The sequence below is a fragment of the Canis lupus genome, chromosome 11, assembly GCF_011100685.1.
Source record: "Canis lupus familiaris isolate Mischka breed German Shepherd chromosome 11, alternate assembly UU_Cfam_GSD_1.0, whole genome shotgun sequence".
Taxonomy (NCBI): domain Eukaryota; kingdom Metazoa; phylum Chordata; class Mammalia; order Carnivora; family Canidae; genus Canis; species Canis lupus.
The window spans coordinates 49192824-49219946 of NC_049232.1; the positions used below are offsets into that span (position 1 = coordinate 49192824).

A 27123-nucleotide genomic window follows, 5' to 3' on the forward strand; every position below is an offset into this window, starting at 1 on the left:
CACCAGGATGGACAACTGACATTCAGCAGTAGAAAGAGCAATGATAACATTTTAGAGACTGCTTCTTAAAGGAAAGTTCTGAGCAGACACACAAAAGACAGTTTCCCCTGTGATCTCTAGAGGAAAATTATTGGCTTAGGTATCTGTCTCACGATGCCTTTCCCATATACTGAGAAGAATCTAGAGATGAAGACCTACTCGAAAGACTATGAGATTGTTCTGCAAATTTCAATTTTATTCAGATTGCAATGCCTTCTGGATCTTCCTAATTAGAAGTGACCAGGCCATCTTCAAAGACCCCTTAGAGTGTTTCAATTACTGAAACTCATACCCAGGAAAATGACAAAGTAGAGTTCTGTTCTTCTTGAGGTCAAAGTCTGAAACTTCAATAGTATGTCAGTAGATCAATTTGTATCCCCTCTAACAATCTATTAGCAAGTCAGAACATTGAGATGTTTATGCTTTACTGTCACAAAATTTTAAAATGACATTACTGGTGCAAATGAACTCTATTTATGATAGCATCTTTTGTGTAAAGCACAGAGCAGATTATATATAATCTTTCTGGTATCTTCCATTATTAGCCGGGTTTTAATAGACCTGCTATTTATTGATTACGCTACCTAAGTAATCATTCTTGAATTGATGCATAATGCTGCTTGTGCTAAATAATTGATAGCATGGAGATTTACGGGGAAAGCTATGACAAGCCAGAGGATATGGCAAAAAGAGGCTTGGCAGTACAGCAATAAATGTAGTCAGAAGAGGCCGGTGCTGTCAGGATACGAGTATCACATGATTAATTGCTCTATTACTCCTCCTTGGTCTACAGAAAAGCAAGAGAGGAAAAAAAGAGAGTAGAAAATAAAGCAGCTTGTTGAATGTAGCTTCCTTTTATTTATTCATTGGAGTAGAGGGTGAGAGGAAAGTGCCTTAGTTTCTATTACATCTTTATTTACCAAAGGAAGATTCAAGAACAGATCTTGTTGAAGTTTTATAGAAAAGCACAGTTGTTCCATAATTACAGATCCATTAATGATACAAGGCTATTCAGAAAGAATGTCCATTTTCAGTGAAGAGCCACCACTTTGAATGTGGGTTACTGAAGGAAAACAGTGATGCCAAAATTGTCAGTACAGTGACCCTGAACTGCATCAGAAAGCAGTTATAGTGCTCAAATGAAGTTTTACACTTAAAATATGTGTTGATTTTGTTTTCAATTCCTGATGATAAATTTCATTGAAATCTGCTATATTTGTACATGGATATATGATTATAAGGATATACTCCAATTTCATTACATACACACATTAATGACTGACAGAAAGACAAGGTTTTACATTATAGCATGTCATTTCAATATCATGAATTTTTCAGATTTATCCTTTAATGTAATGACATATTAAAATTATTATACTGAAAATAGGAAAAATAAAATTAAAAAAAAACTTTTTTTTTGTAATTTCATTTCTCAGAGTCGATTCTAAATTTTAATTCAATTTTTATCAATATTATCAAGAGTCCAGAACTCTTTGCCAGAGGGATAGTCCTGGTTATATGTGTACCATGCAGAAGAGACAGAAGGATATAATTTAAAACCTCATATAGATTTTAGAACACTCACTGCCACTATAAGAACTTGGTATCTTCGTTCTGATAGGGTGGGTAGAAGGTATATGCCTTCAACAGTTAACTTTGTTTTTATGGTTTCCCTAGCCACCAGCTAATAATATGTGCAAATTTGACCATCTAAACTACTCCCAATAACTTCGCTGTTCACAGAATGATCTTTTAAGTGGAGTATATTACAAGAGAAAACAGCACAGCTCATCCATTTAGTACAGTACAACTTATAAACGTGGATCATTCTCTCCCATTCATCAAAATAGCATAAATTTCTGATAAGGTAGTATTTCTTTCATCTATCTCCTGCCAATCCTATAAATTTTTACCCATATATTCAGAAAATAAGTCCTGTGAAATAGTTGCCTACCCAGAAATTTAAATAATAGCACTGGTTTTGAACATTTTAATATGGGATGATTGGTTTTCTTCTCGTTTAGATTTAATATGATAGGGGGGCCCTAGACAACTGGGGTTTTTTGTTAAAATATATGTGATTTTTTGTTAAAAACATATGTGAACATTTTATTCTTAATACTATTTGAACCTGTAAGACAAATGCTAAATAAAATTACCTCTACTGAAAAAAGTTTACATAAAATAAATAATAATTTAGCCGATTTGACTAATTCTTCCATTATCCATTCTAAATTTCATATCCCTTTGAATCCTTTTCATATCCTTTTGGATCCTTTTCCAAAATCAGCATTAATAACTGAAAAGGAGTACTTTGTTAAATAATATTGGAAATGTATCAGTTTACTAATTTAGGACATAATAACCAAGGCCTGTAATAGGAGCTATGGAGAAGAGACAACTACAGTTTATTATCACAAAGCAGCCAGATGTTATTTACTTTAATTCTGAGAGAGAGAGAACGAGAATGCACACAAATGGGAGAAGGGGCAGAGGAAGAGGGAGAGAGAGAATCTCAAGCAGCCTCCACATCCAGCAAGGAGCCCAAGGGCTCAATTTTACAACCCTGGGATCATGACTTGAGCCCAACTCAAGAGGCAAATACTTAATCAACTAAGCCACCAAGGTGCCCCAGCCAGATATTATTTTTAAACATAAATCAGGTTGTCTTTTCTTTCCTTAAAGCCCTTGGTTGGCTCTTCATGTCAATTGATATAAAATGAGTAAATGAGAGCAAATCAGATACTATACAAGCCAGTAAATCTGGACCCTAACTAACTCTCCTGACTCATAGAATACTACTTTCCCCTTAGCTTTTTAGGATCCAGTTCATTTATTAACCTTCTTACTATTCTTCCACTTTGGGCATTTATATGGTCTTTGCCTTTACTAGAAATGATCTGCCCACCAGCTTTGCAACATTATCTCCATTTGTTAATAAGAGTCCCAACTTAAATGCCACTTCCTTACTGAGGGCTTCTCTTATACACGTTCTGCAAGTAACTATCATATCACTGCTTCATGGCTTTTATAGTATACATCAGTGTCTGAAAGTATATCTTTGACTTATTTTTTTTCTCCCATCATTTAGCTATTGTAGTAAGCAGAAAAATGTCCCTCCAAAGTTTACATCTTAAATCCTGGATCCTATAATTATGTTACCTAACATGACAAAAGGAACTTTCCAGATGTAATTAAGTACCTTGAGACAAGGAGGGTTATTCTAGATTGTCCAGGTAGGCTCAACTTAATCATGTGGATCCTTAAAAATGGAGGACCTTTCCTGGCTGTAGTCAGAGGGAAATAGGTTTATAGCAGAAAAGCACAAAGGAATGTAACATTGCTGACTGTGAAGATGAAGAAAAAGAGTCACAAGCCAAGGAAAGTGAGAGTCCTCCAGAATATGGAAAATGCAAGAAAACAAGGTCTCTTCTAGAGCTATCAGAAAGATATGAAGTCCTGTAAACACCTTGATTTTAGCTCACTGAGAGTCACGTTGGACTTCTGACCTACAGAATTGTAAGATGTGTGTGTGTGTGTATATGTGTGTGTTAAGTTAGCAAGGTGGTGGTAATTTGTTAGCAACAATAAAAACTAATACAACTATAAAATCCTTAGGATCAGAAACTTCATCCATCTAACTCACTCTATGGGCAGAGCCCAGAGGTGTGCCTGGCACATAGATGGAGCTCAGTAAATAGTTGTTAATTACATAAATGTATGCAATGATCAACTAGAAACAAATCTTTCTTAACAGTACATAGTTGGTAAGACATTTGTTCTTTTTTATATAACCAACTAATATTACGTAATAAAAGTAATTTCTATTCTCCATTTTTCTCTAGATATCATATTTTACATGAAAGTTATATAATTCCTACACTAAAAAGAGTCAATTATTGCTAAAGATAACCCCATTATCCTTAGTGCAATGATTGGCTAATAAAGGCTCCATCCCTCCCTCCCTAAGCATTTGCAAAAGTAAGATAATAAACATCATGTAGCCACCCCTCAACCTCAATAAAGTTGAGATACTCCTGAGAAATATTCATGATCTATCTTACTTCCTCTCATTCCCATACATTTTCCACTTTTCATATTATTTTGAAGCAAATCTAAGAACTAATATCTATCATCTAATATTAACAGTAAATATCTCAGTTTATATCTTTAAAAGTTCAGAACTTGAAATATTTTAATGAGCACTTTCCAAAGTTACAAGTTGTTTTTGTACTTTTGATTCTGAGCTAAGCCCTCCCTGTGATTTGGTTAATGAGATGTTAGTGGATGGGATGTACAGATGGTTACACCGGCTTTTACATGTTCCCTCTGCCATTGCTGTGTGAAGATGCACAGAGAAGCCCAACAGAGAAGAGACATATGGAATAGAGCCAAGTTAACCCAGTGGACCAAGCTAGAACCATCCAAGCTCAGCTTCTACCCACCTGACCCCAGACTTGAGAGTCCAACTAAATTTAGCTGATATTACCCTCCATATTTGTGAGTTAAGTGCTTATAGTTATAAATCATTGCAATTTGAGGACAGGTAACAAACATTACAATAGCTGTAGATGAGTGACACAGGGGCTCTGTTATATAAGTCAGTGATGGGGTAAAGAGTATGAACTCATTTTTCCTGGGGAGAAGTTCCAGGTTTGGAGAGACCAAAGTCTTAGGAAAGTTGAGGAGTCTTATTTTAGAAAAAGAATAATTACAAATATAAAACTAGGTATGAAAGTAGATATATTTTACAGAAAATAATTAACAGAAGTCTTGTAAATCTCATTAACTTTCTGTGAAGATTTGTCTGGTCTTTCTACCAGAAATGGTCACACAGAAATGCTTCTTAATTGTAATCTGGCTTCTTCTCTCTATGCAGAACACTTTATAAACTCGAGCACTCAGAGGCCCATGTGCAGAAATAATCTAAAGCTTAAATTCATTAGTTTAACTTTAAAATTTACCTAATGAGAAGGTTAAAGGCAGCACTACTAAACTAAGATAGAGTTGTGACAGTTGGTTTTCTGGTGTCTCCATGAGTGATTCTGAGGTAAGGAACAAGCAGACAAAATTCCTGGCTATATACAGAATTGCCAGGTTCGTGATGGAAGCTATGTTGTTCATGTTTCAGAAGGGCTGCAGAATACCAAGTAAAGTGAAAAGAGTTGCTTTTCTCATTCCATTAGTTCTGCTTTTCATATTCTTCCAAACTTCTGGTACTTTTATACACTTTATTTAAGAACGAACCCCATTCTAGTGTGTTCAGTTATGATACTACTAAGGACCTGCCAGGACTGCTGGGAGGAACATCTTATTGGATCTTAACACTGTGCTAATTACTTATGACATTTATGTAAAAAGGCAATTGTGCCCATTTTTTTAAAAAATTGAATGTATTCTTTTTACTGATTACCTTCCTAATCTCAATTGTATATGTCACCTGTGGTAGGATGAGATATTCAAAATACAGCAAACACTACCTTCCTGAAAATGCCAAAATCATTAGCTTGATTTGCATCAGCAAATGGGAGCACAAAGCTGTGCCCTTACTGACAACAATATCAGTGATTTGAAGGTTGATTGCTTAATTTTTTTTATTTCTACATCTTTGATTTAGCAGAGCCGAAACTTTTCCTTGCAACCTTTTCCTAAGGGTATCAAATGTGACTCATAAAATTTGATTGTGTAAAAAGAAATTCTGAACAGACTTCTCTATGGAATCCTTTGTTCTAATCTTTATTTTTCCTTGCATATAGCAAAGCAGATATTTATTAAAATTAATATATTTCAGAAATATACCACAAAAACATAAAAATGCCTAATAATTCAACTCTCACTCCATTCTGTTACCTGGAACTGTGCTAAATTTATTACCGTATTGAAAACTCTAATAACCCTTACCTTTTCTCAGCACATATGTGTTTAAGAAGATGAGCAATAAAAGTACTCATAAAATTCTCTTGTAAATTTTTCAAAGTAATATAAAATGACTGATTAATTTGAATATCAGGTTTTTTGTGTTTATTAAAAAGGTTACTTATGTATTACTACTTTTTTGGTAAACAGGTTGACAATGAATTATATTCAACATTAAAAGAGTCATTTATGTTGTTCTGGTTCAACTTATTTTATGTATTCACAATTCTGAATATGTCTTTTCTTACCTTTTAACCTATGGACACGTCAGTTTTAATAGTGTAATAGTAAATATGGGTTATTTTATGCTGTGCTGAACAACAACTTCTTCTCTCGGTGGATCTAACTAAAAGAGGTCAATTTCTCATTCACATTATACGTCCAATACCAGTTTTGCAGGGACATTTTTTTCTTGTGGCTACTCAGGGACCTAGACTGATGGAAGCACTATCATTTTCTAATATACCATATGAGCCTAGGCTTCAAGGTCTGCCATTGGAAAAGGGAACAGAGAGAATCACGTAATGCACACATGGCACCTCTATGAGAATGGATAGTACGGTTCTCTCACGTGCCAGGAAAGAAGGGGAAATTGGGTGAATTGGTGAGCAGTAGTGATTTACCACAAGTTTTTATCTCCAATACTGTGATTCATTATCTTTCCTATTATTTCCTTCTTGGGAATAATAATAACTTATTTGATTTGAATCTCATGTATACAATTATTTATATTATGTAGAGGAAATCACCAAAACAAATAAAATTTGAATTAATTATTTAAAATCATAGAGCTAGCCAATTATGCTCCAGGCAATTTTTTTTTTCAAACTTAGAAAACAGAACCCTCCTTCATCACATCAGTGTTCCAAAGAAAGGAAACATATTCTACCAAACTACGTTAATTTTTGCTTTTCTGCCTAATAAATCATGTGGATAATTTTACTGCTGTGTAAAATATATTTTAAGAATTATTTGCAATGATAGATTATGTGGGAAAATGTTCTATTGGCAATAAGAAGGGGGAAGTAGTATCAAATTGAAGACTTCAATAATTGAACAATATTAACAACTATTCCAAAACATAATACAATTAAGGATGTCTTACATATAGAAGTTAAGGGTTCAACCCAATCAAGACTGATTAATAATAGCTTTTCCAGTGGAATTTATCTAGTTCCCTTCTCATAAATGAATTATATTTACTCTCCTGAGTATCATCTAGATTAGAAAAAAAAAAGAAAGATAATGACAGCCACTCTCTTATATGCTATCTTTACCATCAATATGCTAAATTCAGCATATTTTGCCAACTACTTCTTTAAGATTATGGACTTCGATAATCTGATTAGTCTGGGTCCAGAGAGTTTGAATGTTTTAGGCTCTACCTATAGGAAAATAGAAATGAAAACAGAACCAAGAAACCAAAACAAGGGTTCCAAGAATAAGGCAGAGGATTTGATCACTGGAAAACTTAAATTTATATATTATTAATGTGTTCCATTTTGGTAATGTGTAAATCAGCTCATTTTTTGATAACAAATTAAAACCAAGACCCTGAAAGAGATGAGGTTATTAACCCTTGTTCCCCAGCCAATTCCCATTTAGATAATTGCACTGTGCGGCAGAGCTAAATTCTTCCAGTAATTTCATTTTGAAAAATAAAATTAGACAGCAGATTCTGGCACCCTGTTCCAAATTGTACTGTAGTTCTATAAGTGTACTGTTCAACAGCTGCTGTGTTCCACCCCTTAAGTGGTTATGTTCTCAATTTTCCAAAATAATTCATTTTTGTAAAAATAATACATCTCATTTATATAGAGCACTCCATTTCATGATGACAATGTTATTTCCATTCAACCCACATAAACAGTGTCAGTATGAGACTGAGGATAATTTCACAGATAATGAAACAGATGCCCAGAGAAGAGTCAGTAAAGGGCACATGGTGAGCTACAGCTCTACATCTTTAAAAATGTTCTCCTAAACCTTCTCTAGGATGCTTGTATTTGCCCACAATGTTTCTCTTCATTAGTTCTCTACCTAGAATGATAGGGGAGTCACCCCTATCACATGGCAAATGAAATTAGGAACCTAGGATGCATGAAAAATGAAAACAAATATGTGCAGAAGTCCAAGAATATTAACCAGTCTTCTAATGTGTCTTATATTCATGATTAATTTGGTAATTCTAAAATATATAAAAGACATGCTTTTTAGCTTAATGATACAAAGGAGTATAATCCACTTGATGGTGCCAGGGTGACCATGGGATTGTGCAGGGGAGGCACAAGAATAGGCAGAGGGCAAGGCTGCTGTAACAATATGGTGTGTGCCCTAAACGTGTCATGCTCTTCCTATTTGCCCATCAGCCCACTCCAGGCACCTTATGCAGACGGAAGTAAGACTACTGTCTAGTTTATCAAAAGGAAACATGAGTATAATACTGGAAGTCATATCCTTCTCCCTCATAATGTAAGTGCCATTTTGTTCTCTTCCTTTTCAACTTCCATGTCTCTGCTAGTTTTCCTTGGCTTGTTTCATTGGCTAATACTTACAAAAGCATATGAAATAGAAGCAAAACAGATTTTTCTTGGAGTTTTGGGCAAAGATATAATAACTTCTATAAAGCAAGATGTGAGCTCAAAAGCTAATTTGTATTTCATCATGAAAAAATCCATCAGTTCCCATCTTACTGAGTGGTTTCATTTAAGGACTGGGATTTGAGTTTTGTCAAATTCCTTTTCAGCTTCTAGTAAGATGATCATATGTTGTTGTTGTTGCTGTTGTTTCCTATTAGATTAACACAAGATATATTAATGGATTTACATTTTCTGAATTACCTTAGCAGTTCTAGAACAAACCCCACTAGGTCATATATATCATAATTTTAGTATATTCTTGGTTTATTTTTGATTAAATGATAGTTCAGATTTTTGCTTTGCTCTTCATAAATGAGATTGGTCAACAGTTCTCTTTCTTGTGCTTAACATTTTTCAGGTTTGGGCACCATTCTTATACCTGCTATATAAAATTTTTGAAAGCTTTAATTTTCAAAACCCATGAGTAGTTTAAGTAGCATTTGAATTAAAAAAAATGTTTCAGTATTTGAGAATCCCCAAGTGAAACTATTTTGGGCCTACTTATCTCATGCAAGAGAAGTCTGCCACATTCCTCTGGTTCTTCTACGAAATTACTCTGTTTGAACTTTCTGTTTTGAGTATCTCCCAATTGGAGCATATTTTATTTTCCCAGAAAGTTATGTATTTCATCTAGATTTTCAAATTTATTTGCATACAGTTATGCACATATATCTCTTCTGATTTTTGTAATGTTCTCTCTTCGGAGGCCATTTTCTCCTTCTTATGGCTTATGTTGTTGTAAATACCGGCTTCTCCTTTTTGTTTTGTATAATTATTTCATGACTTTTAAAAGTTGTTTAACTCAGCTGTTTATTCCACTTTGTCAACAATAACATTAAGTGCTGCCTTTATAGTAACTAAGTTTCCTCCATTTACTATTTGGTTCAATTCTTTCAGTATCCTAAATTCAGACTGCATAGATACTTACTTTTTGAGCCTAGAATCTACTTCTATGGAATCATGTTCGGAAAATGTTCATCATTTCTGTATTTTCATATTTATGGAGATTTTCTTTATGGCCTAATAGAGTGTAAGCGTTTGTAAATGTTGTGTGTTCAACTGCATTCCTCATTGTTGGGGTTTGGAGCTCACTATAAATTCCTGATATCTACCTTACTGATTATGTTGGCACTGTCCCATTTTGAATATTGTGTTTCTTCTGATTCTGTCTTAATCTGAAAGATATATGCACATTCTCCTAGAATTGTTGAAAATCTTACTGATGCTACTTGGATTTTATTACTTTTTTATGCAGCAATTGTTGTATTATTGAGTACATAGATATTAAATTTCTTCATTGTAAATTTTTGCCTTTGGTGTTGCAAGGTCTTCTTTCTATTAAATACTATTTTTTGGCTTGATTTATATCATGCCTGATTAGATTACAGTCACTGTTTTCCATGTGCCTTTTATTTTTAATCTTTCTGAACCTCTCTTTATTTTGGGTATGTTTGTTTGTACAGGACACAGAGATGGTTTCTGTTATAAAGTCTTTCACTATGTTGTTTTTATCATTTTTCATTTAAGAAAGTTCATATGTCCCTTTCTAAAATTTACTTCCATATATACAACTGCGTATTTATGTATGAGGGCTCAAAAACATAAATATTGAGCCATACAAATCCACTCACTTAATTTATATGTTAGCTTAATGAACTAAAAAAGATAATGTCCATTTTAGGAAGCTTATTTTTTAAAAAAGGCCTAACATATGTATTTCCCTAATTCAATGCATATCTACATAATCCTAGTAAAAAAGGAGAAATATGCTGAAGACCTAAGGGGCCAAAACAAAACAAAACAAAACAAAACAAAACACAAAAAAAAGACCTAAGGGGCCACATTTGTATTTTACAAATTAAAATTCCAAGTATGCTTTCACTTAAAATTATTTATATTTGTAACGCATTTGAAAACTATTACTGTAAAACACATGTAACTAATACATATATATTATGTATATCATGGATGTGTATATTTATGTAATTCATAAACAATTTGCATGTTTTTTTAAAAAGTGGGAAATAAAGTAGGAACAAGCAATGAGTTTGATGAATTACAAATTTATCATGATAAAAGAAAACAGAACAGCAGAGATAGAATCTAAATATTATTAAAAAAAGTCAAAATCTTGTAATTTTGATCTTGTCATTTTTTCCACATATCTGAAAACGTGTGTTTTCTCTTTGGAAAGTGACAGAAGTTAATGCTATATTTCAAAGTATAAACACTTGTGAGTCCTCAAGTGCTTGCACATACATGTTTACAGAATTATGTGCTCGACATGCTATTTTTCTCTGCCTAAATTCTACAGAGTCCTTTAACTAAATCACTTTTTTGGTCATATTTTTTCTGCTTCTGTCCCCCAGTGCAACAAAAGAATGGGAATCAAAGGCTGTCTTAAGATGCATTTTGCTTGCTCCTTGTCCCCTCCTAGGACCTTACATTCTGCACCAGCTTGTCTAGCTCCCTCGAGAGGTGAATGAGGAAAAGCTACACAGAAAAACTGCATGCTTTCTTGCTATACAGAGCAGAAATATCTAATTATTGTGTCTATTTTAATTTCTATTTTTTCTAAACTCAAAAAAGAAAAATATCTTCTTGTTCAAACTGTCATCTGTAGCAAAGCATCAATTTTAAGAACTAAGGTGAAACAGGCACCTGAGTGGCTCAGTCAGTTAAGTGTCTGCCTTCATCTCAGGTCCTTATCCCAGGGTCCTCAGATCAACTCCTTCATCGGGGCTTCCTGCAGGGAGCCTGCTTCTCCCTCTGCCTCTGCCTCTCTCTCTGTCTCTCATGAATGAATAAAAATCTTTTTGTTAAGAAATAAGGTGAAAAGTTATAAATTATTCCAAGTTCATTATAAATTATGTTTAAAATATGAATATAACTTATCCATAAAGACAAATTTAGACTAATTTGATTTATGTGTGTAGGAAAGCAAAGTCATTAAGTTCTGCCTATGTTTCAAAACTTATTCCAGGTTTATTTTTCTGACTCTCATCTGCCAGCCCTTTTCCTCCCTTGTTTCAACTTTGCTCTCCATGTCTTTGAACACTACTTTTGGAACTGAAATAGGATTTTAAATATATATAACAGAAATGCTCCACCTTGACCACTTTGAACTAGGTCAATTTGAAGTGCAGACTTGGAGGTGAATGATTCTAAAACCTATTAATCTGTAAAGGCCCCAAGTGCCTTCTTGTTTTACTATTTTATATATAAGTCACACATCTGACAGGCAGATTTGAAAAGGTTGGTTTGAATCTGATATCCACAGTCCTCTTTCTGTTTCAGGAGAAAACGAAATTCACCAAAGAAAGAATTTTTGCATTACATCCTGAGTGGAGAAACAGTCACTCCTCCAGAAGAAATAAATCCCAGATAAAATGAATTAAACTGAAGGGGCAAAAGGTTCCAAACTCCACTTTCATTATGTTCACTGTGTTACTGTGTCATTTTTGTGGGTTCCTTTTTAAGAAAAATAATCTTTCTGGTAATAAACTGCTCCAATTAGCCAATCCTGTCGGCTGAGGACTAAACTTTTAGAAAGAGATTATATAATTAATTGTGATAAGAATATTTTAATGTCTTACCAAATTCCATGTGGTTTTTAAAAAGGGAAGACTGAAGAGAGTATTACTTAATTCATCAAATTTTTTCAACAAATTAGTTCTGATCTCCAATATATGTCAGTACTGCTTTAAGCCCTAGGTTCAGAGTAGGGATAAACAATAAATACTTGCCCTACTGGATGCACGTTCTAGTGGGACATGATCTAGCATGGAAACAGAGATCCCTCATCAAATGTCACCTTTTAGAGAAAACTCTCATCAATTTACATAAATTAACATCACCTCCTAGCATCTTATCTTCCTTTAATTCTCTTCATGACAATTTCCTGACGCAGACAATTTTATGGTTTGTGGGTTTATTTATTTGAAGGTGGAGTTTCTCAGAAAACAGGTATTTACAGAACCTTGTAACTGAGCCATTTAGTTAAAAAGTAGGTGAAAAGATGGTTCACCCTGATCTGAGAACCCCTGCCTTGTTCTACCATAGGACAAGTTGAAGAACAGCATACCAGCCTTGCTCTCCTCCCTCATTTGTGTGCTCTCAGAAGCGTAAACAGACCATCAAAACAGTCTATGGGATCTGCAGAGCCAAAAGGACTTAACAGACCAGAGAAAAATACCTCCAGTGCAAGACTGTCTCACCAAGTGCCTATGGCAGCAAACCAAAGGCAAAATTGAGAAGTGAGGAAGGCAGAGATGCTAGTGGAGAGAGGCCTGGGGCTGTGAGTCAGGGCAATGGGAGATACGGACCTACCAGAGGTAGGTCTCTGGAGTTTGATGACTGGTAAGTCTTCAAAGGTGGTGAACCTAGTGACCTTCGTAAAAGAAGCATTAATTCATATTGAAATTGGACCATCTTCCTTGCCTCTTGTGTTCTTGATAACAGAAATCTAGCTTCCTGTCTTTTTCCATGGCCTTCTGTCAACTACCTGTCACTCAGGGGCAGCTCTTTGGAGGCCTGCCATTTCTTACTTTTAATGCATTCATCCTCTTAAATGATTCCCCTTTTCTGTTGCAGAGGCTCTGCTGGAGAACTCAGACAGATGGGTTCATCAAGGATCTGAGAAATACCTGTGACAGAAAGCGAGACATATCCAGCAGGAGGCAGGAAAGCAGAAGGGGAAATAAAAACACAGTAAAAGGAGAGTTCTAAGAACAACAAAAATATATAACTTGTCCATTTCCTCATCTCCTCCTCTCTAGGTCCAGCCACATCTGCGGTATCTTTGAAATGCAGTATTAGAGAGGGAAAAAGCAACATTTTGGAGGCACAGGGGACACGCCACTGCTTTCTGAAATCAATTATGGGCTTTTTAGTTCCAAGAGTCTCTCCCCATTCACATGGTTCCAGGTCTTACTTATTGCTGGGAATTTACTGTTTAATACAAATTAAATATTTCCATTTATTCTCTCCTCTTTTATTTTATACTTATCATTTTATTGGTTAATAAGAGAATATAAAAGCTATGAATTTCAAATGATTGGTAATTTATGGATATTACTATAGAATTAGCCATGTTCAGATGAGGTTTTATTATATTGAAAGTATTGTAAAGTCCAATATATTTCAATTTAGCAGCTGTTCATATAATGTCTGTTTACGTAATATGCCATCTGTTTAACCTAATCCTTTACTCTTAATATTCCAAAATACAAAAACAGCCTCTTTTCTGAAATGGAACTACCAAAATGGAATGGTTATATTGCCTCTATGGGTGAAAAATACCTACACATTATATTTAATAATAGATATGCATTAGCCACACAGTGTGTAAGAAAAAAACCCATCATAGGCACTAGAAAAACAGCAGTGAACAGAATAGGTACAAATCTCTGAATTCATTGGCTTTACCCTCTTAGGGAGGGGAGGAAAACAGAAAACAAAAGAAGGAAGAACAATGTAGAATGTACCATCTGTTGATGAGGAATAGTGAGGACACTGAAGTGGGGAGAGAAATCCAGAATTGGGGATGAAAGGTGATTTGGGAGGCTTCCCTAAGGAGGGGACATTAGAGGTCAAACCTGAATAAGATGGAAAAAAACATGGAGGCTTTCTGAAAGAAGAGCACCTCAAAAGGGCTGTTGGCTGCTAGTGCAATCTGTCTCCACTCAGGAAACTGCAGGTGGACCTGCAGCTAGAGCAGAGTGAGGATGGCAGAAATTCACAAACCCGGAGTTGGAGAAGACAAAGGAGCCAGGCTGAATGGGGGTTTACAGGTCACTGTAGGTATTAAAAATACTGTGTATTAGAAATTTTTTGTCATGTCACATGCAAGCATTTTCTAAGATAAGTGTCTTAATTTCCTGAGTGAAATAGGATGTCAGTGGAGGTATTAATCCCTTTGTGTATTAGAAAAGCTTTTTTTCATGTCATCTGGCATTTTCTTTTTTTTAAAGACTCCATTTATTTATTCAGGAGAGACACACAGAGAGAGAGGCAGAGACACAGGCAGAGGGAGAAGCAGGCTCCACGCAGGGAGCCCGACATGGGACTCAATCCCAGGACCCCAGGATTACACTCTGGGCCGAAATCAGGCACTAAACTGCTGAGCCACCCAGGGATCCCCTGGCATTTTCTTTTCCAAGAAATATGTTTTTCATATTTCTCAATACCCCAAGTTTTCAATAAAATCTATTTTGTACTTGGTATTCTTAATTTATGATTTTTTAAAAAGATTTTATTTAGTTAGTTATAAGACAGAGAGCCAGAGCTTGAGTGGAGGCAGGGGCAGAGGGAGAGAATCTTAAGCAGACTCTGTGTTGAGTTCAGAGCCCATTTGGGGCTCAATCTCACAACTCTGAGATCATGACCTGAGCTTAAATCAAGAATCAGAGGCATAGCTGACTGAGCCACCCAGTGTCCCCTTATTTTATGATTTCTAAATGGAGTTCTGGATCCTGGTCAAATGGACTGACCTAATTGTCTGGGCAAGGGCAGGTATCATTTAAAGCCAACACTCCCTCATTTTCATAAGGTCTAATTTCCTTCAGAAGATTCACTACATGTCTTCTCACTGCATCATTTTCACTCTATTTACTGTGAATTGAAGTCTTGACCTTTTATAACCTGAGTTATTTGCAAATCATCTTTCATTCTCTTGACATAAGGAAATCAGGCCCCAATATACTTCCTAGTCCTAAAAGGTGAAAAGAACAGGAGAAATCTCTGATCATCCTGAAATATTTGATTCCCTAACACACAGTGTTGTTCTAAACAGGAAGTGATATATGAAAACATGCCTAATTTAGTTATTACTTTATTATTACAATTATCATAATCATTACCTTTTATCATACTAGGGAGTCTACAAATAGAGTAGATAATGCTTTGGCTACCACATCTTATTTGGGCTATAATAGACATGCAGTCAATTACATTCCCAGTTAGCCAATCTTTATTTTTACAGACATTTTTGTTTAATGTAAGTGCAAATCTTTATATTCACCCTAATAAAATTGATCTGGTTACACTTATTCCACTTTTCCACCCTCTGAGGTTTTTTGTTTTTGTTTTTGTTTTTGTTTTTTAGATTCTGATGATCTCAATCCATGCAGTTTTTATCACTCTAGTTTCCTGCCACCTGATAATTTGTTATGTGTCATCTAAGGCCTCATTCACATTATGATAAAAATGTTTTAACACAATGCAACCAATAATAAAACCCTGCTATTTAAAACTAGATTATTCCCTGTCCATTGAGGTTGACTTACATCCTTAATGTGGTACACCAGATAAGATTATTTAACTAGCTTAAAATTCTCTGCAAATTCATCTTATAGATAAGACCCAAATTCATTTTTATTACTTAAATAAGTGATATAAGTAGATTTTTTTGTCATGTGCATGTCATTCTCACATCCAAATCTTGATTTTTAAAAATATTATGCCTAACAGGACAATAAATCAGGGTGATGCATGATACTGTAATAGCCCTAGCTCTTTATGAACACATTTTGTCTTTTGGGGATCATTCTTTCCTCTGTATACAATCACAATCATAATATGCATTGAAAATTGACATATATTTTAGTTTGTCCTCCACCATCACTTCCTGTTGTGACTCGTACTTCTCAAGATACAATTTTATTGTTTGCAAATAGAGAAATAATCCTTGCTACCTACTCATCTCAGAAGTCCAATAGCATTAACTAAGTTATTTGTGAGATCTATGGGAAAAGGGCATTTCTATAACAACCTGCTATTATTGCTACAGCCTCTTAATAACTCATTTTCCACGAAGAGTGCTATGATCTGGATGCTCCTCAGCTCCTTAAATACCCATAACAGCTGCATAGCCACATCTTCTAATAAAATATGAAAGCCATCACATGTTTCAAAATCCTTAGTTTACAGCTACTCTGCTGACACAGTACAAAATTATGTCAAGTGGTCAATTTCAGAGGATTCCCAGGAGCCCTCCAAGTGGCTTCATTTAGAAAACCCTTGATGTTAGCAAGTACATTGACTTGAACTTTTGTCAAATTGTTACAAGAGTTTCATTCTGTTCCATTTTCAGAGCATATGTGTTACATTTAACACCTTGTGAACTCTGCTAATAACCCCTGCATTGATTTTAAAAGGTGCTATCTCAGGAGTTGTCAATTAAGACATCATAATGGTCTGCATATTTGGAGAAAGATTTGGTTAGAATGACATGACCATTTTAAGGTATGTTGCATTCTCTATCTCACCTCACTTGTTCAGTGTTTCCCAGCATTAGGTGGACTTTTTTATTCAAGTTTTTATTAACTTTAGTTCAAGTATTCTTTCATCAATTATGTTTGATATTCACTTTATGTTCCATGTTCCCACTAAGCCAAAAGAACAAGGTTTTCTGTTTTCCTTGATTTGGCATTTATTTTAGGTCATTTCTTGTTCATTCTTATTTTTCACATTATACTACTTCCAAGATGCCTGGTGTACTTTCTGGTCAGTGTTCATAAATGGCACCATGGAGGTGTATTCTCAGAGTCCTTCCATGTCTTAACTATGTTTCTATTGATTTTACATATCAAGATAATGAGGGGAATGAGGAGAGAGAAGGAAAGGATATACTGAAGACAAAAGCTTAACACTCCACTCAGCAAACAGTATACAACACACACACAAACACTAAATGTGAACTAGCATTGTATCTTAAAGTGAGGCTATTCTCATTAATTGCACTTATAGTTACCGAGCTCACTCCATCTACATACTCTAGGTTATTTCAACTTAGTGATACTTTTCCCATTACATTTACTCCTTGAATTTAGCACATGAATATTCCCACTCATCCCCTTTCTCATCACCTCTCCCTCCCTCTCCTCTTCTGTCTCTCTCTCTTTCTCCCCCTCCACACACACAGCATCTTCTTAGATCTTCTTCTTAAATCTTCTTAGACTGCTCTTTTAAATCATACAGTTTTTGGTTTTTAGTGGAGTATTTATCTGCAGTTCACACTCTCTTATTTTGAATTGGGCAATTTAGTTTTTCACACAAAAAACAAAGTCAAGCTTTCCTTCATTATGTTATATATACAGCCTCCACTCTTACTCCTTTAACACCTTACTTAGTTTTAATCTGTGCAGCACATCGTGAGTAATAAATTTATCTACTCTCTATTGACACACTTCAGAATAGGGATTCTATTGATTCGTTCATTTCTGCATTCACTGTCTGGAATGGTTTCTGGCTTCAAGTGCCGTTCAATAAATATTGGTAATGAATAAAAATCAATAAACCCTCAATATTTGATTTACAACCATTAACTAATATCCTACTGCCTATTGTGTGTCTTAGTGAAACAATTTGCTTTAACTCTTGAGCCTTACACAACTCTTGAGCTTTCACATAGCTTTCTTGACAATTTGTTAAGTATATAAGCCTTTGTCAGAAGGAAGCTAATGTCACTGATGTGCAGTTTTTTTCTTTGCGTATTTCAAGGGCATCTTGAAGACAGTCTAAGTTTTCTACTTCTCTAATTGACATGATTATCCTCGGGAGGAGCACAGTGTGAAAAAGTTCTTGCTTTATGTAGAACTCAGGCTGCCAAAGTCAACCATGCCATACTCCCTCTGTCCACAGAGTATGCCACAAGCATACTCTCCACAGTCACATTCATAATCTTTAGGTAATCAAAACTGAAATCATGTAATGTTTGATGGCCTGATCTAAATTGTAACTCTTAGCACACAAAGCCAGATGAGCTTGGAATACCTTCTGTGTCTTCATAATCCATTCCATTTTTTTTATGGTGACAAATTCTGGTTCAGGTTTTCTTCCCAAATATAAACTCATTTGAACATATCTTACAGGGAAAAAAAGCCAGAATGTTTAATTTCACTGGCATATGAAAGATACTCTTCTCTGTACTTCAACTACCAAAACCCATTTTCCTTCTTTTTCAATCATGCTTTGTAATTTCAATTGAAATAGGGTAGGGATTGGTGAAAAGACTTAAAATGAAGTAGATAAACACAAATAATCATCATGAACCAGTAACCTATAATGAAAGCATTCTTTTTTTATAATAAATTTATTTTGTATTGGTGTTCAATTTACCAACATACAGAATAACACCCAGTGCTCATCCCGTCAAGTGCCCCCCTCAGTGCCCGTCACCCATTCACCGCCACCCCCCGCCCTCCTCCCCTTCCACCACCCCTAGTTCATTTCCCAGAGTTAGGAGTCTTTATGTTCTGTCTCCCTTTCTGATATTTCCCACACACTTCTTCTCCCTTCCCTTATATTCCCTTTCACTATTATTTATATTCCCCAAATGAATGAGAACATATAATGTTTGTCCTTCTCCTATTGACTTACTTCACTCAACATAATACCCTCCAGTTCCATCCATGTTGAAGCAAATGGTGGGTATTTGTCGTTTCTAATGGCTGAGTAATATTCCATTGTATACATAAACCACATCTTCTTTATCCATTCATCTTTCGTTGGACACCGAGGCTCCTTCCACAGTTTGGCTATTATGGACATTGCTGCTATAAACATCGGGGTGCAGGTGTCCCGGCATTTCATTGCATCTGTATCTTTGGGGTAAATCCCCAATAGTGCAATTGCTGGGTTGTAGGGCAGGTCTATTTTTAACTCTTTGAGGAACTTCCACACAGTTTTCCAGAGTGGCTGCACCAGTTCACATTCCCACCAACAGTGCAAGAGGGTTCCCTTTTCTCCGCATCCTCTCCAACATTTGTGGTTTCCTGCCTTGTTAATGTTCCCCATTCTCACTGGTGTGAGGTGGGATCTCATTGTGGTTTTGATTTGTATTTCCCTGATGGCAAGTGATGCAGAGCATTTTCTCATGTGCATGTTGGCCATGTCTATGTCTTCCTCTGTGAGATTTCTCTTCATGTCTTTTGCCCATTTCATGATTGGATTGTTTGTTTCTTTGGTGTTGAGTTTAATAAGTTCTTTATAGATCTTGGAAACTAGCCCTTTATCTGATACGTCATTTGCAAATATCTTCTCCCATTCTGTAGGTTGTCTTTGAGTTTTGTTGACTGTATCCTTTGCTGTGCAAAAGCTTCTTATCTTGATGAAGTCCCAATAGTTCATTTTTGCTTTTGTTTCTTTTGCCTTCATGGATGTATCTTGCAAGAAGTTACTGTGGCTGAGTTCAAAAAGGGTGTTGCCTGTGTTCTCCTCTAGGATTTTGATGGAATCTTGTCTCACATTTAGATCTTTCATCCATTTTGAGTTTATCTTTGTGTATGGTGACAATTTGAATGCCTTTAATGTCTTTTTGTTGTCTGATTGCTGAGGGTAGGACTTCCAGTACTATGTTGAAGAGCAGTGATGAGAGTGGACATCCCTGTCTTGTTCCTGATCTTAGGGGAAAGGCTCCCAGTGCTTCCCCATTGAGAATGATATATGCTGTGGGCTTTTCGTAGATGGCTTTTAAGATGTTGAGGAATGTTCCCTCTATCCCTACACTCTGAAGAGTTTTGACAGGAATGGATGCTGTATTTTGTCAAATGCTTTCTCTGCATCTAATGAGAGGATCATATGGTTCTTGGTTTTTCTCTTGCTGATATGATGAATCACATTGATTGTTTTACGAGTGTTGAACCAGCCTTGTGTCCCGGGGATAAATCCTACTTGGTCATGGTGAATAATTTTCTTAATGTACTGTTGGATCCTATTGGCTAGTATCTTGTTGAGAATTTTTGCATCCATGTTCATCAGAGATATTGGTCTGTAATTCTCCTTTTTGGTGGGGTCTTTTTCTGGTTTTGGAATTAAGGTGATGCTGGCCTCATAGAACGAATTTGGAAGTACTCCATCTCTTTCTATCTTTCCAAACAGCTTTAGGAGAATAGGTATGGTTTCTTCTTTAAATATTTGATAGAATTCCCCTGGGAAGCCATCTGTCCCTGAACTTTTGTGTCTTGGGAGGTTTTTGATGACAGCTTCAATTTCCTCCCTGGTTATTGGCCTGTTCAGGTTTTCTATTTCTTCCTGTTCCAGTTTTGGTAGTTTGTGGCTTTCCAGGAATACGTCCATTTCTTCTAGATTGCTTAATTGATTGGCGTATAGCTGTTCATAATATGTTTTTAAAATCGTTTGTATTTCCTTGGTGTTGGTAGTGATCTCTCCTTTCTCACTCATGATTTTATTAATTTGAGTCTTCTCTCTCTTCTTTTTAATAAGGCTGGCTAATGGTTTATCTATCTTATTAATTCTTTCAAAGAACAAACTCCTGGTTCTGTTGATCTGTTCCACAGTTCTTCTGGTCTCGATTTTTGAGTTCTGCTCGAATCTTAATTAACTCTCTTCTTCTGCTGGGTGTAGGATCTATCTGCTGTTTTTTCTCTAGCTCCTTTATGTATAAGGTTAGCTTTTGTATTTGACTTCTTTCCAGTTTTTGGATGGATGCTTGTATTGTGATATATTTCCCCCTTAGGTCTGCTTTTGCTGCATCCCAAAGATTTTGAACGGTTGTATCTTCATTCTCATTAGTTTCCATGAATCTTTTTAATTCTTCCTTAATATCCTGGTTGACCCTTTCATCTTTTAGCAGGATGGTCCTTAACCTCCACGTGTTTGAGGTCCGTCCAAACTTCTTGTTGTGATTTAGTTCTAATTTCAAGGCATTATGGTCTGAGAATATGCAGGGGACGATCCCAATCTTTTGGTATCGGTTCAGACTCGATTTGTGACCCAGTATGTGGTCTATTCTGGAGAAAGTTCCATGTGCACTTGAGAAGAATGTGTATTCAGTTGCATTTGGATATAACGTTCTGTAGATATCTGTAACTAAAGCATTCTTAAGGGTTATTATTGATTACTGTAGCTATTCTAATGACTCAGGAATACTCATAATTTTATTGGGATGTTAATATATCCCACAAGCCATATTTTATTACAGAAGTCATATTCATCTTAAAAATCTTACTAATGAATGCATTAATCAGGTCAGGCCCTCACAAAATTAGTTATGGATAGTTTATGTGGTAGCTCTCCCACTAATGGAAAGAAAAGAAGATGTTAAAAGTTCCATGCTGGGTAGAGCTACAAGAAGCTGTTGCACAAATAAACATTTCCATTACATGTTTGAAATACCAAAATATATGACAATTCCTAAAAAACTAGCAAAAACCCTAAGGTGTATTACAACATAGTATGTATGAAATTTAATAAAAATTAATGGAATATTTTGTAAGTTAAAGGCATGAAAAACAATAAATTTGAAATTCCTATGTATACTACATCTGAAACCATGTATGCACTTTATATTGGCCAACTGAATTTAAATTAAAAAAGAAATCCCTATGCAGTTAGTTTGATAAATATAATAATTTAACATGTTGTGTCCTTGAAAATGAATAAAAAAATATTCTCTAGCTGTATGTATCAATACTAATGGATGTTTAAGCTAAAGGGGAAATATTTTTAAATGCAATACATATATTATTTACATAAAGTTTAAAAACAGCAAAATGAAACATTGTTATATTTGTATAAATGAAACATAAGGAGAGTAAGAATATGGGAAACATAAAATTCAGAATCACTGCTTTCTCTGGGTCTTAGCCAAATGAGAGAAACTCTATAGAGACTGGGGGCGCTTCATGAGAATTTATTTAATAATCTGTTTCTTAAGTATGACGCTGGGTACATAAGTATTTTCTGATTCTTATTAACAAATACATATATATACATATTTTATACAGTGAAATATTTTACAATTACACTAAATGGAAAAACTTTCATACTAATTAAATAAACAATGTTATTACTTACCAAAAGTTTTAGACTAAATGAATAAAATAATGATTTTCTATAGCTGTTGAGGTCATTTCTTTGCTCTTATATTATCTTTCTTTTCTCAGTCTCTGCATTTCCAACATCTCACTACTTTCCAGTGGATACAGAGAAAATTTTATCCAGAAAACCTTCATAATTTGTCTACTAGGTTGTATCTCACTCACATATCAATTTATCTTATGTTTCAAAATTTTAAGTACATCATTTGCTTTAAATTTTTCATGTAAAAAGATAATATCCCTTCCTAAACATGGACTTCTTTACAGAAGCTAATATATAATGTCTCATACATAAGGGGCAATAATAAAATTTTAAAAGTTCAATGAATGAATATAAAACATAATTTGAAATACATTTTTCTAGCTTTTAATTAGAGAGGATTTTTTTCAAGTTTCTATTTAAATTCCAGTTAACATATGATGTATTATTAATTTCAGATATAGAATTTAGCGATTCAACACTTTCATACAACACACAGACCTCATCACAAGTGCCTGAGAGGATTTTTTTTTTAAGATTTTATTTATTTATTCATGAGAGACACAGAGAGAGAGGCACCCCACAGAATACACATTCATTTCAAGGATACACAGAACATTTTCCAGAATAGATTATATAGTAGGCCACAAAACAAGTCTCAAAAAACTTAAAAAGATTGAAGTCATACCATATATCTTTTCTGACCACAACACTATGAAACTAGAAGTCAAGCACAAGAAAAAAAAAATCAAGATAGAATGCAAATACATGGAAGTTAAATAACATGCTACTAGCAAGTGAATAAGTCAACCAAGAAATCAAAGAGAAAATAAGAAAAATACATGGAGACAAATGAAAATGAAAACACATTGGTCCAAAGTCTTCGGGATGCAGCAAAAGGTTTTCTAAGAGTGACATTTATAGCAATGCGGGTCTACTTCAAGAAGCAAGAAAAATCTCAAATATACAACCTAACCCTATACATAAACCCTAAACCCTTTTTGGCTAGGAAAAGACCAAACAAAACTCCAAACCAGTAGAAGGAAGGAAATAATAGATTAGAGTAGAAACAAATTAAATACAAACTAAAACAAACAAACAGTATACCAGATCAATGAAACTAGGAGCTGGTTCTTTGAAAAGATCAACAAAATTGATAAGCCTTTAGTCAGACTCACAAAAAAATAAATGAGAGAGAGAGAGAACTCAAAATCAGAAATGATAGAGGAGAAATAACTGATACCACAGAAATACAAAGGATTATAAGAGAATATTATGAAAAATTATATGCCAAAAAATGAACAACCTAAAGAAATGGATAAATTGCTAGAAACAATTTTTTCTAGATGCCTTCTGAGGCAAGAGGAACAAAAGCAAAAATAAACTATTGGGACTACATCAACATAAAAGCTTTTGCACAACAAAGGTAATAATCAACAAAACCAGAAGACAACATACCGAATGGGAAAAGACATTTGCAAATACTATTTGGTAAAGGGGTCATATCCAAAATAAATAAAGAATTGATACAAATTAACACCAAAAAAAAAAATCCTGTTAAAAAGACATGAACAAACATTTCTCCAAAGCAAACATAATAGGCACATGAAAAGATGCTCAACATCACTCACTGGGGAAATGCAAGTCAAAACCACCATGAGATATAACCTCACACCTGCTGGAATGACTAAAATAAAAAACGCAAGAAATAAGTGTTGGCAAGGACGTGGAGAAAAAGAAACCCTCTTGCATTGTTGGTGGGAATGCAAACTGTTGCAGCCACTATGTAAAATGGTATGGAGTTTCCTCGAAATTAAAAGTAGAACTATCCTATGATCCATTAATTTCATTACTGGCTATTTACCCAAAGTATATGAGAAGATTAATTCAAAAGGATATATGCACCCTGTATTTATAGAAGCATTATTTAGAATAGCAAAAATGTGGAAGGAGCCCAAGTGTCCCTCAAGAGATGAATGCAGTATAAATATATATCATGTAATATTACTCAGCCATAAAAGAATCAAACCTTGCCATTTGCAATGACATGGATGGATGTACAGAGTATAATGCTCAGTGACAAGTCAGTCAGAGAAAGACCAATACCCTATGATCATACTCATGTGGAATTTATCAAACAAAACAAATGAACAAAGAAAATAAAACCAAGAAACAGCCTCTTAACTATAAAGAAAATTATGCTTAGCAGAGGGGAGATGGGTGGGAAAATGAGTGAAATAGATGATGAGGAAAAAGAGTTCATTTACCTTGATGAGCACTAACATATTGAATTGTTGAAACACTACATTTTACACCTGATATTAATATAACACTTATGTTAACTACACTGGATTTAAATTTTTATAAAAAGAATACCTGGGAATAAATTTAACCAAAAAGATGAAAGATCTGTACACTGAAAACTGTAAGACATTGATGAAAGAAATTGAAGAAAATCACAAATAAATAAAATGTCCTGTGCACATGGAGTAGAATAATTAATACTGTCAAAATGTCTATACTACCCAAAGCAATCTACAGATTCAGTGCAAAACCTCTCAAAATTCCAAAAGTGTTTTTCAAACATAAATAGAGAAAACAAACTTAAAATGTGTGTGGAACCAAAAAAGATCATTTATAGCAAGTAATCTTGAGAAATAAACACAAAACCAGGGACATTACACTTCCTGATTCAAACTATATTACAAAGATACAGTAATCAAATCAGTATGGTATTGGCGTACAAACAGATACATAGATCAATGGAACAGAATAAAGGCTCCAGAAATAAATCCATGAGTATGGCAATGAATTTATGACAAAGGAGCCAAAAAAACACAATGAGGGAAAGATAGGCTCTTTAATAAATGGTTGGAAAAACTAAACAGCAACATGTAAAGAATTAAACTGGACCCTCTCTTCTATTATACACAAAAAATCAACTGAAAATGGTTTAAAAACTTAAATTAAGACCTGAAACTGTAAAATTCCTAAAAGAAAACAAGAGAATAAGCTCTTTGATATCAGTTTCGGTGATATTTTTTTTTATTTAAAAGCAAAACTCAAAGCAAAGTCACTCTTCTTAAAAAGAAGATTCTACTTAGTATTTCAAGAAGAAATAATACAATGATATATATAATGTCTTCTAGACAACAGAAGAGGGGATGATTAACAACTTATTTCATGAGATCCGTATTTCCCAAATACCAAATCTGATAAAGATATTACAGGAAAACTACAGATCAATATCCCTCTGAACATACATGTAAAAGTCAACAAAATATTGTTATTTTTATTTATTTATTTTTAAAGATTTTATTTATTTATTCATGAGAGACACACTGGGCGGGGGCGGGGGGGGGCGGGTGGCAAAGACATAGGTAGAGGGAGAAGCAGGTTCCTTGCAGGGAGCCTGATGTGGGACTTCATCCCAGAACCCCAGGATCACGTCCTGAGCCGAAGGCAGACGCTCAACCACTGAGCCACCCAGGTGTCCCAACAAAATATTTTTAAATAAAATCCTGGAATGAATGAAGGTAATACAGCAGGACCAAGTGAGATCTATCTTGGGAACACAAGACTGATGCAACGTTTGAAAATTGGCCAATGTTATTTACCATGTTAACAATAAAATAGGGCTCACCCCAAAATATAACGGTTTATATGCAGGTGTTTTGTTTTTTTTTCTATGACTTCTTCCTTTTTGAAATTGATTCCCTTAATTTCTAGCTGTTCTAGACATTTGGATCTTTGTTCTCTAGTATGTCAAGACACAAAAACTACTGGCTTTTTACTTGAGTTATAGTTACTCAGCATTCTTGTGTTCTGTACAATTCTGTAATGGTAAAAGCTATCTAAATGAGTATTTAGAGTAGTTCTGTAGTATACAGAATTTTGAGATAGCTCTCAAGATTTTTTCTCCTGGGGCATCTGCTCTATATAAACCGTTGGAATTTTCCTTGGTGAAAGAGATTTTTAAGCATATGGGAGAATTTCACATACACAAAATCCTCCATTGTTGGCTTTGAAAATGGAGGAGATTATGTGGCAAGAACATAAAAGCAAAGCAAGGTCTGGAGCTGGGAGAAAATCCCTGATGATAGCCAGCAAGGAACGGAGTCCTGCCAATAGCTGAATGAACCTGAAAGAGGGCACTGAGCTCCAGATGAGAATACAGCTATCTGGCACCATGATATCAGTCTCATGAGAATCAAAACAGAGAACCCTGCCTAATGTGCTCAGGCTTCTGACCTACAGAATTACTGGATAATAAATGAATGTCATTTTAAGCTAAGTTTGTGATAATTTGTTCCACAGCCCTAGAAAAGCGAATACAGGATTCCTTCTTTCCAAGATCATGTTTCTCCCGATATTGTTTCTTTTCATAATTCCACAGTGCTTCAAATAATTGTTTTTCTTTTTTCTGATCTCTATAATTATCTTTGTGAGGATTATTCCTATATAAGCTACTTTGATATAACAAAAAAAAAAACATCTCTTACTGACTTATAAGACTTCCTATTCGAATTAAAGTGTATTTTTTATATTTTTCTAGTATGTACATATTTTTCATAACTAGCTGGTTTTGCAGATTACCTATCTTAGATACTGTCAGTAGAACATTCATATACATTTTAATGGCAGCTCTACAGGGAGTCAGAAGCAGGTACTTAGAATCTTAGAAACGAAGTTTCTGTTCCCTGATGAC

At 34.8% G+C, this 27123-nt stretch overlaps 1 long non-coding RNA gene across 1 annotated transcript; it reads left to right on the plus strand.

The window, feature by feature from the left end:
• The first annotated feature begins 1700 nt into the window (after positions 1–1700).
• On the plus strand, positions 1701–13530 carry LOC111097948. Its single transcript, XR_005366418.1, has 4 exons — positions 1701–1906; positions 8325–8427; positions 12657–12953; positions 13188–13530. It is a non-coding gene; the product is annotated as an uncharacterized LOC111097948 (long non-coding RNA).
• Positions 13531–27123: the final 13593 nt, after the last annotated feature.